This window comes from Pristiophorus japonicus, chromosome 4 (genome assembly GCF_044704955.1).
Source record: "Pristiophorus japonicus isolate sPriJap1 chromosome 4, sPriJap1.hap1, whole genome shotgun sequence".
NCBI classification, from domain to species: Eukaryota; Metazoa; Chordata; class Chondrichthyes; family Pristiophoridae; genus Pristiophorus; species Pristiophorus japonicus.
Window position 1 is genome coordinate 187,860,396 of NC_091980.1, and position 11,069 is coordinate 187,871,464.

The window sequence follows — 11,069 nt, forward strand, 5'->3', positions numbered from 1 at the left end:
AGTAAATAAATGCTTGTTGAGAGACCTTGAGTGTTTTTTTACACCACCTTTTGGCTTTAACTTCAGGAACATGTGAATCCTACACCTCGGGAACCTCGCCTGTGAAGGGGAGGCGGGAAGCTCAGTGGCCATTGTGTGAGTCCATTAATTGACAGCTGGGAAAAACACATAAATACTCACACATTATACCTGATTACTTGGCTAATGGAAATGTTCATGCTGACTATATTTTGTACAGAAATTTAGCTGTCAGCAGTTTGCAGGTCATTTCCACCACCTCGGAAACCACTCTCATCACACTGACAGTCACTACCACAACATTGAGGGATTGGCCCTCTGAACTCCACTTTACCTGCCATCTATCACATCAGCATGGGTGCCACTTATGCTCTCTCACCTTGGTCCTCAGAATTAGACCAAGCTGAGCCCCAGCACCAACAACACCAACCACACCAGCAGCAGCCACAATACTAACAACCACAACAGTAGCCTTCTCCTCAGTAACTTTATGTTCCACAAGAGAGAGGGGGTCAGCGCAGGGCTGCACCGTGCTGGAGGCGATGCCCACTCTGGAAATTACCTTGCACATTCCTTCATCAACCTTCAAATGAGATGTGTGCAAGGCTGCTTTAAATATGGGCACTGTAAACAGGTCATCGATGACTTCATCAGACCCACGCCATTTAATTGGGCCGGGAAACACGCACGAGTCTTTCAATTGGGGCCGTTAAGTAAAAGTTGCTCTCAGCAACCCGCTGCTGAGAACATGGCGTTCCCGACCTGCACAAAACCCGACTCCAAGGTAATGATTCTGGCCTTCATTTCCAAACCTTGTCAATTCTGCCAGTGCACTAAAGCCAGTTAATGTATTCACACCTGGGAACACCCTCTAATCAGTCGTAAAAAAAATAAACTTTCAAATAAGGCAACAGCTAGGTAAATTCCAGCAGGCTCCATCGAGGAAAATGGAAACTTTTTAAAAGCTGCAATTTTAGCATTTTTTATATAGATGTTAACTTTGTTGGGGACAAACTAAATAAAAGCACCTGCAACTAAGAAGGTCAGAAACCAGGAGGTCAACTTAAAACTTTCCTGCTTCAAGTGTGTACAGAACCAATAATGGGAGAACAAAATTAGTTCCATTGATTCCACCCTCTGATTGGCTCACATCGACAAGTTCTAATCCTAGTTGTGGGGGGGGGCGGGCACAGGCGGTGTGGGTGAGCTGATTTTTCTTGTAAAATGCTGACAAGCTGACACACGGATTGACAAGCTGACTAAGGCTGATGGTTGGTATGTTTGGTCATGTCAGTCCCATTGTATCAGGTGCAGATGGTTCTATCTCCCACTCCTGGATGGCAGTTTCTGAGCTCCAAAACATAAAAAAAAATCTAGTGCTAGTTGGGTAATTGCTCGGCTCGGCTCAGCTGACAAGGCTTGACGCAGTGGTGGTCAGTGACTGTGATTTGAATGACTGAATAGCAGAAGAATGGACTACTTAAAAAAAATACATGGGCAAAGCAAAAAAAGACTTGTATTAACATGGCACCTGATCACATTGCTGACATTTCTCAAAGTGCTCCACACAATGAATAACTTTTGGTATGCAGTAAGGAGAGTACTTTGCATGGAGATATGTTTCAGCTGTTTTAAACAGCTAGAAAATCCTTTCCTCTTTGCAGAAATTGTTGCTTTGTTTATTTAAAACAAAAATTAGTCACAAAGCTGAATCATAAACTGAAACAATGGCACAGGGCCCGAACTTGGTGGAAGCCAAGTTCCACCCAAAGGACTGCCGAGATACCAGAAGGTACTTTGGGCGGGAGTTTCATGATAAAGTCCTTGAAAGCCTGCCCGGCGGCAAAAAAAACAACTTACACCGTAAATTTGGGCGGCAGCGGGCGGGAGCTCCCAATCTCAGCGGCAAATGCAATCCTCGCCAAAGTACCACAGAGGATTGAGTCAGGCCCAGAGAGGGGGGAGCACATAGTCATAAAAATTTTCACCAACACAAAATACTGAAAGACCTTCAGGGGACCCCATACATATAAATTGCGGGGAAAAAAATTAATAAAAGAAGTTCACTAACCTTTTTTTGCAGGTCTCCTTACTCACCGTTGGGGTTAGACCTGCCTTCACGCAACGGTCCTTCCCCCTACTGCCGCCAACTCCCACCCACACCAATCTGGCAGCTCGGCGGGCGGGAGGACACTTACACGGCTTGCAGTACTCCCTTCCTGCCGGCGGGAAGCCTAGTGGAAACTGGCACCGAAGGGAGACTGCCCCAAAAACTCGGCGGCAGTCAACGATAAGGCCATCAGGTTCAGGTCCACAATGTATAAAAATGGATGGTTTCCTTCAACAAAACATGAATCATGTTACCACTTCAGGCCAATCCTTTGATTTGCCAAAAGTAATGTACTTCTCAAAGAGCCAAGATGAATTTATGAAAAGCTAAATAAATCAATAGTCCATTCTACACCCATTATGTGGAACACATGTTCAGGTTTCAGAACAGCAAGGGGGTCTGTGAAAAGTACTTCAATCTGGCCATCTTTGCTCATAGCATTTTACAAAAGGAATTAAAATTCTATATTTTAGAAGAATGTTTGATTGTTGAAGCATTACTATTGCTATTTGGAAATAACTTTTTTTATAAGGAACAACTACCCTGTAAATAGAATGAACAAAAAAATAACATTCTAACAGTTGGATCTAGAAATGTAACGCTCATTGATGTAACAGCTGGGAATGTGGAGACAATCTGAATCAACAGCTGGCTCAAATGATTGTTCTTTATGGAAACCGGTGGCAATTTGAAATTGAACAATGCTGAACAATGCACAGGTACAAAGGGAACCTGACAATATTAGAGAAAACCCAATAGACCTTAACAGAGCATCTGCTCTTATATTTATGTTGTGTTTAGGGGACAAAACGTGGCAGCTTCTGCCATCTGGATTCAATAAGCACCTGCTAGACTAGCCAGTTTGGGTAATCCCCAAGGGATTTAGGCAGGTTTCAGTAAATTTTATTAAAACGTTAGGTTTGTGTAGCTAATAAAGGAGCTGTTCAGATAACAGCTCTTCTCAATGATGTAGCTCAATATTATACTAAACTCTTTCTCGTTTCAAAACCTTTACTAACTTGTTTTGGTGCATCTTTGGCTGGTCAGAGTTCCTGAGGTAAATTCAAACTGATCTTGGGGGGCAAATTATGGTTTTTAAAACAAAGTGAATCAAAACACTAAGTGGACTACCTTCCAGGGGACCAAAATCTGGCCTCCCGATAAGGCCTCTGGCCACCTTAAAACGGCGGCCACGGGGTGGTGCGGAATGGCCACCGACCTGCAGTGGACTGGCTGACGTTCGCGAAATTGACCTCAGGGCTTTTTGCTGTGGTATGACGATCCGCCCCGCTCTCCCCACTTCCGCCCCGCTCCTGCAGATGCATCCTTAACGACGTCATCAGAGTGCGTACCGCAGAAGATCCACCCCAGAAGGAAAATTCAGGCCAAAAAGTCTTCTGGCCGCCTGCTGGTGCCACCAACAATATTTTGGGTCGGTGACAACAGTCAGCTCTCGCATGGCATCCAGCTGAGACTGCATGAGAGAAGACAGTCTTGCTGCCATCAGAGAGGACAGCATTAAGACGTGGCCTGTTGCCCAGAGTGCATAGCAGCATGGAGCTTCCAGAGACGCCGCCATCCTATCCAAAGCAGCACTCAGACGCTCGTTCACTTGTGGCTGTGCTGTTACGGCAGCTGCCACATCGCCAAGAGACGTGGCAATGTTAATTCCTGGATTCTTTTACTTCAATCTGGTTCAGTAAAATTACTGAGTCGAATACCTCTTGTGCTTTGAACAAAGCAGTCTTTATTACCGGCCAGTAAGACCTATCAGACAGAAGATATACTCTCTGGATAGAGCGTACACACTCCCTACGGATAGGTGAAGTTACATCGTAAAGCGTTAACAGTTATACAGTTTTGAAATCAGATAACAAAATACAAATAGATTGACAGTCTAACTCAGCCACTCATTAGTCAATCTATATGAGATGTTCTTCTTGAAAGCTCAAGTATTGCCTCCAAATGTTTCAATCTAATGGTGTGACTATTTACTGAGACCTTGCAATTCTGCAGATGTATTTCATGTTACAATTATATATTATTGGCAGGATTAGTGACTTGAAACCTTGAGACAGACTGTTAGCTATGCTGATGTTGCACTATTTGCAATCTGACATTCTCCCAGCTATTCTTCCATGGCTTATACATTTTCATATATCCCGTTTACTTTACTGTCCTTAATTCCATATATTCCGTTCAGATATCCACATCCCCCCTTTTATCATTCTATGATAACATTTAGGATCATTCTATGAGTATTGCATTGTTGAGTAGTTCTCTAGTTTGTTGGATCATAACCCGGGAACCCTTGACCACAAGAGGGTCTGCTAACCTTGTCATTGCTTTACAGCAGAGGTTAAGGCAACCAACAATCAAACAGCAGGTAATTATTATTACGATGAGAACAATTGCCCCATGTATTAGATAGGATCTCCAAGATCCACCCAGAAACCAATCAAACCTGCTAAGTTCTTTTGCTGGTGTGGATAACTTTTTCACCTCCCTCCTTATGTGATCGGCAAGGTGGGTTATGTTTTCTGAACTATCAGGAATGTAAGTGCAACATTCAGATCCTATCAGGGCACACGTTCCCCCTTTCTCAGCTAACAGGTAATCGAGGGCCATTCGGTTTTGTAATGCTACGGTCCTTATCACTACCATTTCAGCTGTGATGCCCTCCAGAGCCTCAGCAGTGCGGTTAGCTACCTGTTCCAATATCGTTTCTTTGAATCCATCTAACAGTACAGTTAGGGTCAGGGGAACGGTGCGCAAAGGAATTCCCCCTTTGGAATGTATAGGGATATGTGAACACACCCAGCATCTAGTGAAGTGCCCTTTTTCCGCATAAACGTAAGACATATACAAAAAGGTGTTTACATGGAGCTCTCGCCTTTGTCTTCCTTCCCGTGCACCAAAACTGTCATATATCAACACTATTATGCAGACAGTAGCATACAGACACAGTCTCATCTTATAAATAGTCCAATTATTTAGCTGATAAAAAGAGTTCTGTTTTCACGTTTCCCTTCAGGTCTCCGTCAGTGTATTTGGCTGTCTGACAGGTAAGAGTTCAAACTGATCCTCCTTCAACTGCCTTGTTCAGCTATAGGGAGGAGGAGATCTGGAACAGAAACAGGAATTAGACTAACCAGCAAAATTTGTTTAAATGGTGATGAGCTTGCAGTGGTGCAGGTGAACCCAGGCACTTTTCCCCTCAACCTTGGCTGCAGTGGGGGTAGTGAGTGACACCTAAAAAGGCCCCTCCCATTGTGGCTCTAATCCCTTCCGAATCCATACTTCCCTGGTGCCACGAGGGACAATTCGGGTAAAACTGGGAGGTCGAGGTGAGCATCTTGAACCTGGTTGTGAACTAGTCGCAGAGCCTGAGTCAGAGAAAGAACATAGGTGGTCATCAGTCTAGCTGAGATCTCATATCTAGGAACAATTTCCCTCATTAACACCTTAACAACAGTCTGAGTCTTATTGTCCAGGTTAGGGTAGGCTTCAATCCATCTGCTAAACACATCTACTATTACTAACACATATCTGTAACACTGAACTTTTTGCAACTCAATGTAGTCCAACTGAAATGTCTCAAAGGGACCTTCGGGTAGGGGCGTTTTACCCCAATCACAGGGGACTCCCTTCCCTGGATTATGTTGCTGGCCAACCAGGCAACGACTACTGATGTTCTGGGTGAGCGCCTGGAGTTTAGGGTGCCACCAAGTAGCCAAAAGTGTGTCACTCGTGGTCCTTGCTCCACAATGAGTAGCAAAATGCAGACATTCTATAACCCATGAGGCCAACTCGTCAGACATGCAAGTCTGTTCCGCGGGAGTGGTCCAGAGTTTAGAAACATTGTCATAAGTACATGCATAATATTTCCACAACAGTTTATCTTTTTCAGGAGCGTCCCCCTGTGCTTTTATAACATCTTGGATGGTTGGCATTGGTTTTTCCGAGGCTAACTTATCCTTCGCAGGATTTTTAGTCTGACTCATAATTTTGGGCACTACCATCTGTTGGTCACGAGAGGCCTGTTTGGCCTCTTGGTCAGGACAACGATTCCCTATATCAACCAGAGAATTTCCGGTAGGTTGGGCGGTACATTTGACAATGGCAATGCGTTTGGGGAACATGAGGGCTTGCAACAAATCAGATACTAGCTGTTTGAGATATCTCATTCCCCTGTGAGGTTAGGAATCCCCTATTTTTCCATAATTGTCCGAAATCATGCGCCACCCCAAAGGCATACCTAGAGTCGGTATAGATATTGACTTTGAGATCTTTGGCGAATTGTTGAGCAGAATTCCAAGACCTGATTCTCCTGGTTTACTATGGCGTATCCTGAGATTCGTGTATCTTCTGGATTAATAGAAGTACTTCCGTCAACATACATAAACAATCATGACTGGGTTCTTCCTCATCTTGGGGTGGCTCAGTAAGAATACAGTCTGGATCTTCCATTGGTACATCAACTAAATCTTCCCTGACTGATGTGGCCTCTAAAATTAAAGATAAGCAATCATGACTGGGTTCTTCCTCATCTTGGGGTGGCTCAGTAAGAAAACAGGCTGGATTAATTGCAGTACAGTGCCGAAAAGTCAGTTTAGGATTGCCTGTGATTTCAGTGGGTTCTGTCGGATAGAGGGCCAGTCCACATTGCCCTGCACTGGGATCTCAATTAATGGGAGTATAACCCACTTGGGAGGGGTCCTCTGCCCACACATGAGGATCCACATAGTCAGGTATGTCCGAGCCAGTATGATGCTGTAGAGTCGTTAATACTTTCTCGGGGTCCCCATTAAATTGGACTGTTCGGCCATGTTTTACAATTTGCACATCCCGGCTGGTAGGGTCAGCCTCATCTATGGCCTTACGTACCATAACTCCCAAATCTTTAGCATGGTGAGGGGCTAATACTTCACGAGCAATATGCGGTGCCATTGTTAGGGGCTGTTTCCACAGATTCTTATCCACTTCCACAAAATCTGCCTCTCTTTCCAGTCCAGTCACTCTAGCCCTTAATAGAATTCCCTTCACTTCCCCTTCGTGATCCTGATAAAAGTTCTGCAGGTCCTGATTCTTTCCACTGGGATCGTATGCTAGGGTCACGTGATAGGGTGCCTGCGGCAGGTCCAGAGACCACCACTGAGGGGTTCTAGTGGTATAATACTGCCGCTTAAGGGTTTCCTGTTTTACAATAATCCCATTATCTCCACACTCCAAATGCAACTGGAATTTGCAAAGGAGGTCTCTAGCCATCAAGTTACAGTCCAGATTGGTTGTGATAACAACTCGATGTTCCACCGATTCTTCCTGGTAACCCATTTTAACCGGTTCTGACACTGGGAATGTCGAGATTTGTCCCAGGAATCCTGAAAGTTCCTGTGTTTCAGTAGAAGCAGGGAGTTTAAGCTTTGATTGTACAGAAGACATGAAGGCTCCCGTATCTATCAAAAAGGGTTGCCACTCATTCAGAATGGGTTCGTCGTCCGGGGAGGATCCCTGCACAATCAAGCTGCGTAGTCAATCGGGGGACAATTGACCAAAGGGGTTGTTCTGGGAGAAGTTAGTGTAAGATCCTCCTCTCCCCCCTTGCCCCCCTCCTCTTCCTCCTCTTCCTTTTCCATGCTGACGGTAGGGGCAATTTTTATTCCAATGTCCTTCCTGCCCACAATTAAAACAGTCAATTCCTCTTACCCAGTCCCGGCCTCTTCCCATACCATGCCGGGGACAATAGGGAGGTTTATTAGCAGGGCTCGGGCCGTTTGGTTGTTTAGTATAACCGTATCCTTGCTTATCCATCCAATCCTGTATGCAACACTGCGGTTCTATTGATCCTTCCTCCCGAGATGGCTCTTCCTTTCTAGTCACGTATTCAGTCTTGACCCGGGTTGGGGGCGCACCTCCCCCCTCCCCTTTCTTTTTCTGCCAATAATATCTAACTGCCCTTTCCATCTGTCCGGATAGCGTGAGCAATCAAATAGTTGTTTGAAGATCACAGACATCTATAGAGAGGTGGTCTGCAGCTTGTTGTGCATCAGGGTTTGGCATTGGTCTGACAGGGAATTGGTGTCAGGACTTTGGGATCTTGGAAATCATTTCTAGGCCGGAGGATGTTTCAGAGCTGTCTGACTGCTTGACAGTTCTGCGTCTCGATCGGCGGGGGTGTTTGCTATGTCTTTCACAACTTGGACTGGTAGGTTGACTAGAAGATTTACGGGACTGTTTGTGATGTCGAGATATAATTCTGCCCTTTCAAGTGTGAGATCTGGTCCTTTCGGCTATATTGCTTGTAAACTGGGGATCCGAATCGCTATCAGAGGATGAGGAGTCAGTTTGGGTTTGTTGCTTTGGTGATATGTGGTTGTTCCTAACTCTTTTTACCGGAGTGTTAGGTGGAGGGTGTTGGGAAGAGGACTGGAGCAAGAGGCCAGGGGGTACGGGAGGCGCCGTTGGGCGCTGAGTCAGTGGCCACTCATGAATTTCATCATCAGCCTCGGTTAACACAAAGCCAGCCATTTTAACTTGTAGTTGATCAATACCTTTCTCAGAGGTCCCAGAGGATCTCTTAGCAAGTTTCTCGTGCGCACATTCATTCTTTTTTTTTAAAGACGTCTACAGTTTTAACATGTGTTCCCTCTGTCAATGCAAGTCCTAATTTAATAGCATTTGTTTGCCAACTCGATAGAAGTGATGCATCTTTTAATTTCTGACAATAATGTCGCCAGGTTGCAATTAAATTTTTTTATCCCCTTTTCCTCGTCCCCTTCTCCAATTAATCCCTGTGCTTTTTTTTTTACCTCTACGCTTCTAGTGTCACTTAGAGGCCACTGGTCATCCCCTAATAATTTGTTCAGGGCTCCTGATAATTTTCTAAAGTCTTCAGCTCTTTCAGGGAATTCCTCACATAGCTTTTGTAGCGGATTATCCGCATCCGTGGTTTTATCTAACTGATTACCCATTTTCACACTGCCCCTCGTATTACTGTGTCGCTACGCGTTCGTGTCGTCATGCAATTTAAACAAACTTAAAAATAGACACAGACTTTACAGAACTAACACGGACTTTAACTAACTCCAAATAACCAAACTTTACTAATGCTAACACTGACCCGCGTCGCCGCGCGGTTCGCGTCGCCGCGCGATTTCAATACTAAACTACCACGTCGCCTCGCAGTTCACGTCGCCGCGCAATCCGCGTTGCCTCGCAGTTCACGTCGCCGCGCAATCCGCGTCGACCCGTGGCTTGCGTCGCCGCGCGAGTTAAGATACTTTAAACTTTAAAAGATAAACAAGGACTTCTAACACTTACCCACGTCGCCGCGCGGTTCGCGTCGCCGCGCGATTTACAAAATAGACAAAGACTTCTAACACTTACCCGCGTCGCCGCGCGGTTCACGTCGCCGCGCGATTTCAATACTTAAAACTTTACTTAAAACTCTAAACACTTTAAGACTTACAGACTTACTGCCATTAGCACTGACTTTCGCGATTCGCGTTGCTGCGCCTCTGCGTCACTACACGTCGGCGTCACTGCGCGTTTACGTCACCGCGCGTCTACATCACTGCGCGTTGACGTCACTGCGCGTTCGCTTCACTGCGCGTTTACGTCACTGCGCGTTCGCTTCGGCCCTTCTCCTCTCGGCCGCGCGTTCGCGTCGGCCCTACCTTCCGAGTTGCTGCGGGGTTTTTTTTTAAAATTCAATCAGAGCCTAGACGGGCCAAGTGATATACAAGGTCGACGTCGTACCTGAGTTGAACACCTATCTTCTATTTAAATCCCCATTTTATTCCCTGTGAGCCTAATTTTCGAATTTTGATTTCTTATGAGCCTCAATTAATTTCTTTCAGTCTCCAAATTTCCCTATCCTTTCGCGTTACTGCGCAGTTTAAATTCAATCAGTCAATGAAAGCCCTAATTTAATGGAGTTTTTCTGCCAATTGGACAGGAGTGATTTTATATTTTTCATAATTTAAAATCTCAGAACATTTTTTTCTTTCAGCATCTATTTAGTACGTTACTTTTTTTTATAACTAGAGAGAAGTCTGGCACGTAGGCTGTGGACTGCTTTTCGTTATCTCAATTGTTCCAGCCTCAAGGTCGTGTTATTTAATATAATTTTTTTTTTTAAATCCTTTTGAATCCATCTCTGTTGTTTTGCTGTGCCTTCTCTGAATGTTTGCTTTCAACAAGTTTTTCTTTTTTTTTTTAACCACCGGGACCATGTAATTTTTTCTTTTTTAACAAATCTATCCTTTGGGCATTTCCTGGCTCCGCAACTTATCATCCGAATATACGTAATTCAATAAGGTTCACACTCTTAAACTTCCCACATACAGGACAACACTACGAAGGGTTAAAACAAACTTTCATTCTGTTTGAGATAAAACAAACCACAACTCCCCGGCTTTTTTTTTACAGTAAAAGTCACAGAAGCATTTCTCATTTAAACAGACATTCACAAGAGTCTCTTTTCTTTCCTATTAATATTTTTTTTTTGGATCCATGATTGATCATCTATCCCTATCTAGCTCTAACTATCTTTCCAAGTCGCCGCTTGGTTTGCGTCATCACACAATTTCCCTATCTCTATCCCTATTCTAAGTTTGAAAGGTATTCACCAGATTGTCCTGGATCTCATTCAGACACTACCTGAGAACCAGCGAGTGGCTAAACTTTCCTCAGACTTTTGAAACCGGGGGAAACTGGAGCAGTATTGAAATCATACTCACTCCAGTGGCCATTTTCCCCTCGTCTCGTCCAAGGCTAGTCTGGCTCTTAATTCGCAAGTTTTCGGCAGTCGTCCGTTGAGATCCCACTTCTGACACCAAATGTTGATTCCTGGATTCTTTTACCTCAATCTGGTTCAGTAAAATTACTGAGTCGAATACCTCTTGTGCTTTGAACAAAGCAGTCTTTATTACCGGCCAGT

General features: G+C 44.6%; 1 long non-coding RNA gene across 1 annotated transcript; it reads right to left on the reverse strand.

Moving 5' to 3' along the window:
- Positions 1 to 3,858: 3,858 nt before the first annotated feature.
- On the reverse strand, positions 3,859 to 10,607 carry LOC139263201 (uncharacterized). The gene is made up of 2 exons (XR_011593063.1): positions 9,597 to 10,607; positions 3,859 to 5,252 (listed from the first exon to the last, which is right to left on the reverse strand). It is a non-coding gene; the product is annotated as an uncharacterized lncRNA (long non-coding RNA).
- Positions 10,608 to 11,069: the final 462 nt, after the last annotated feature.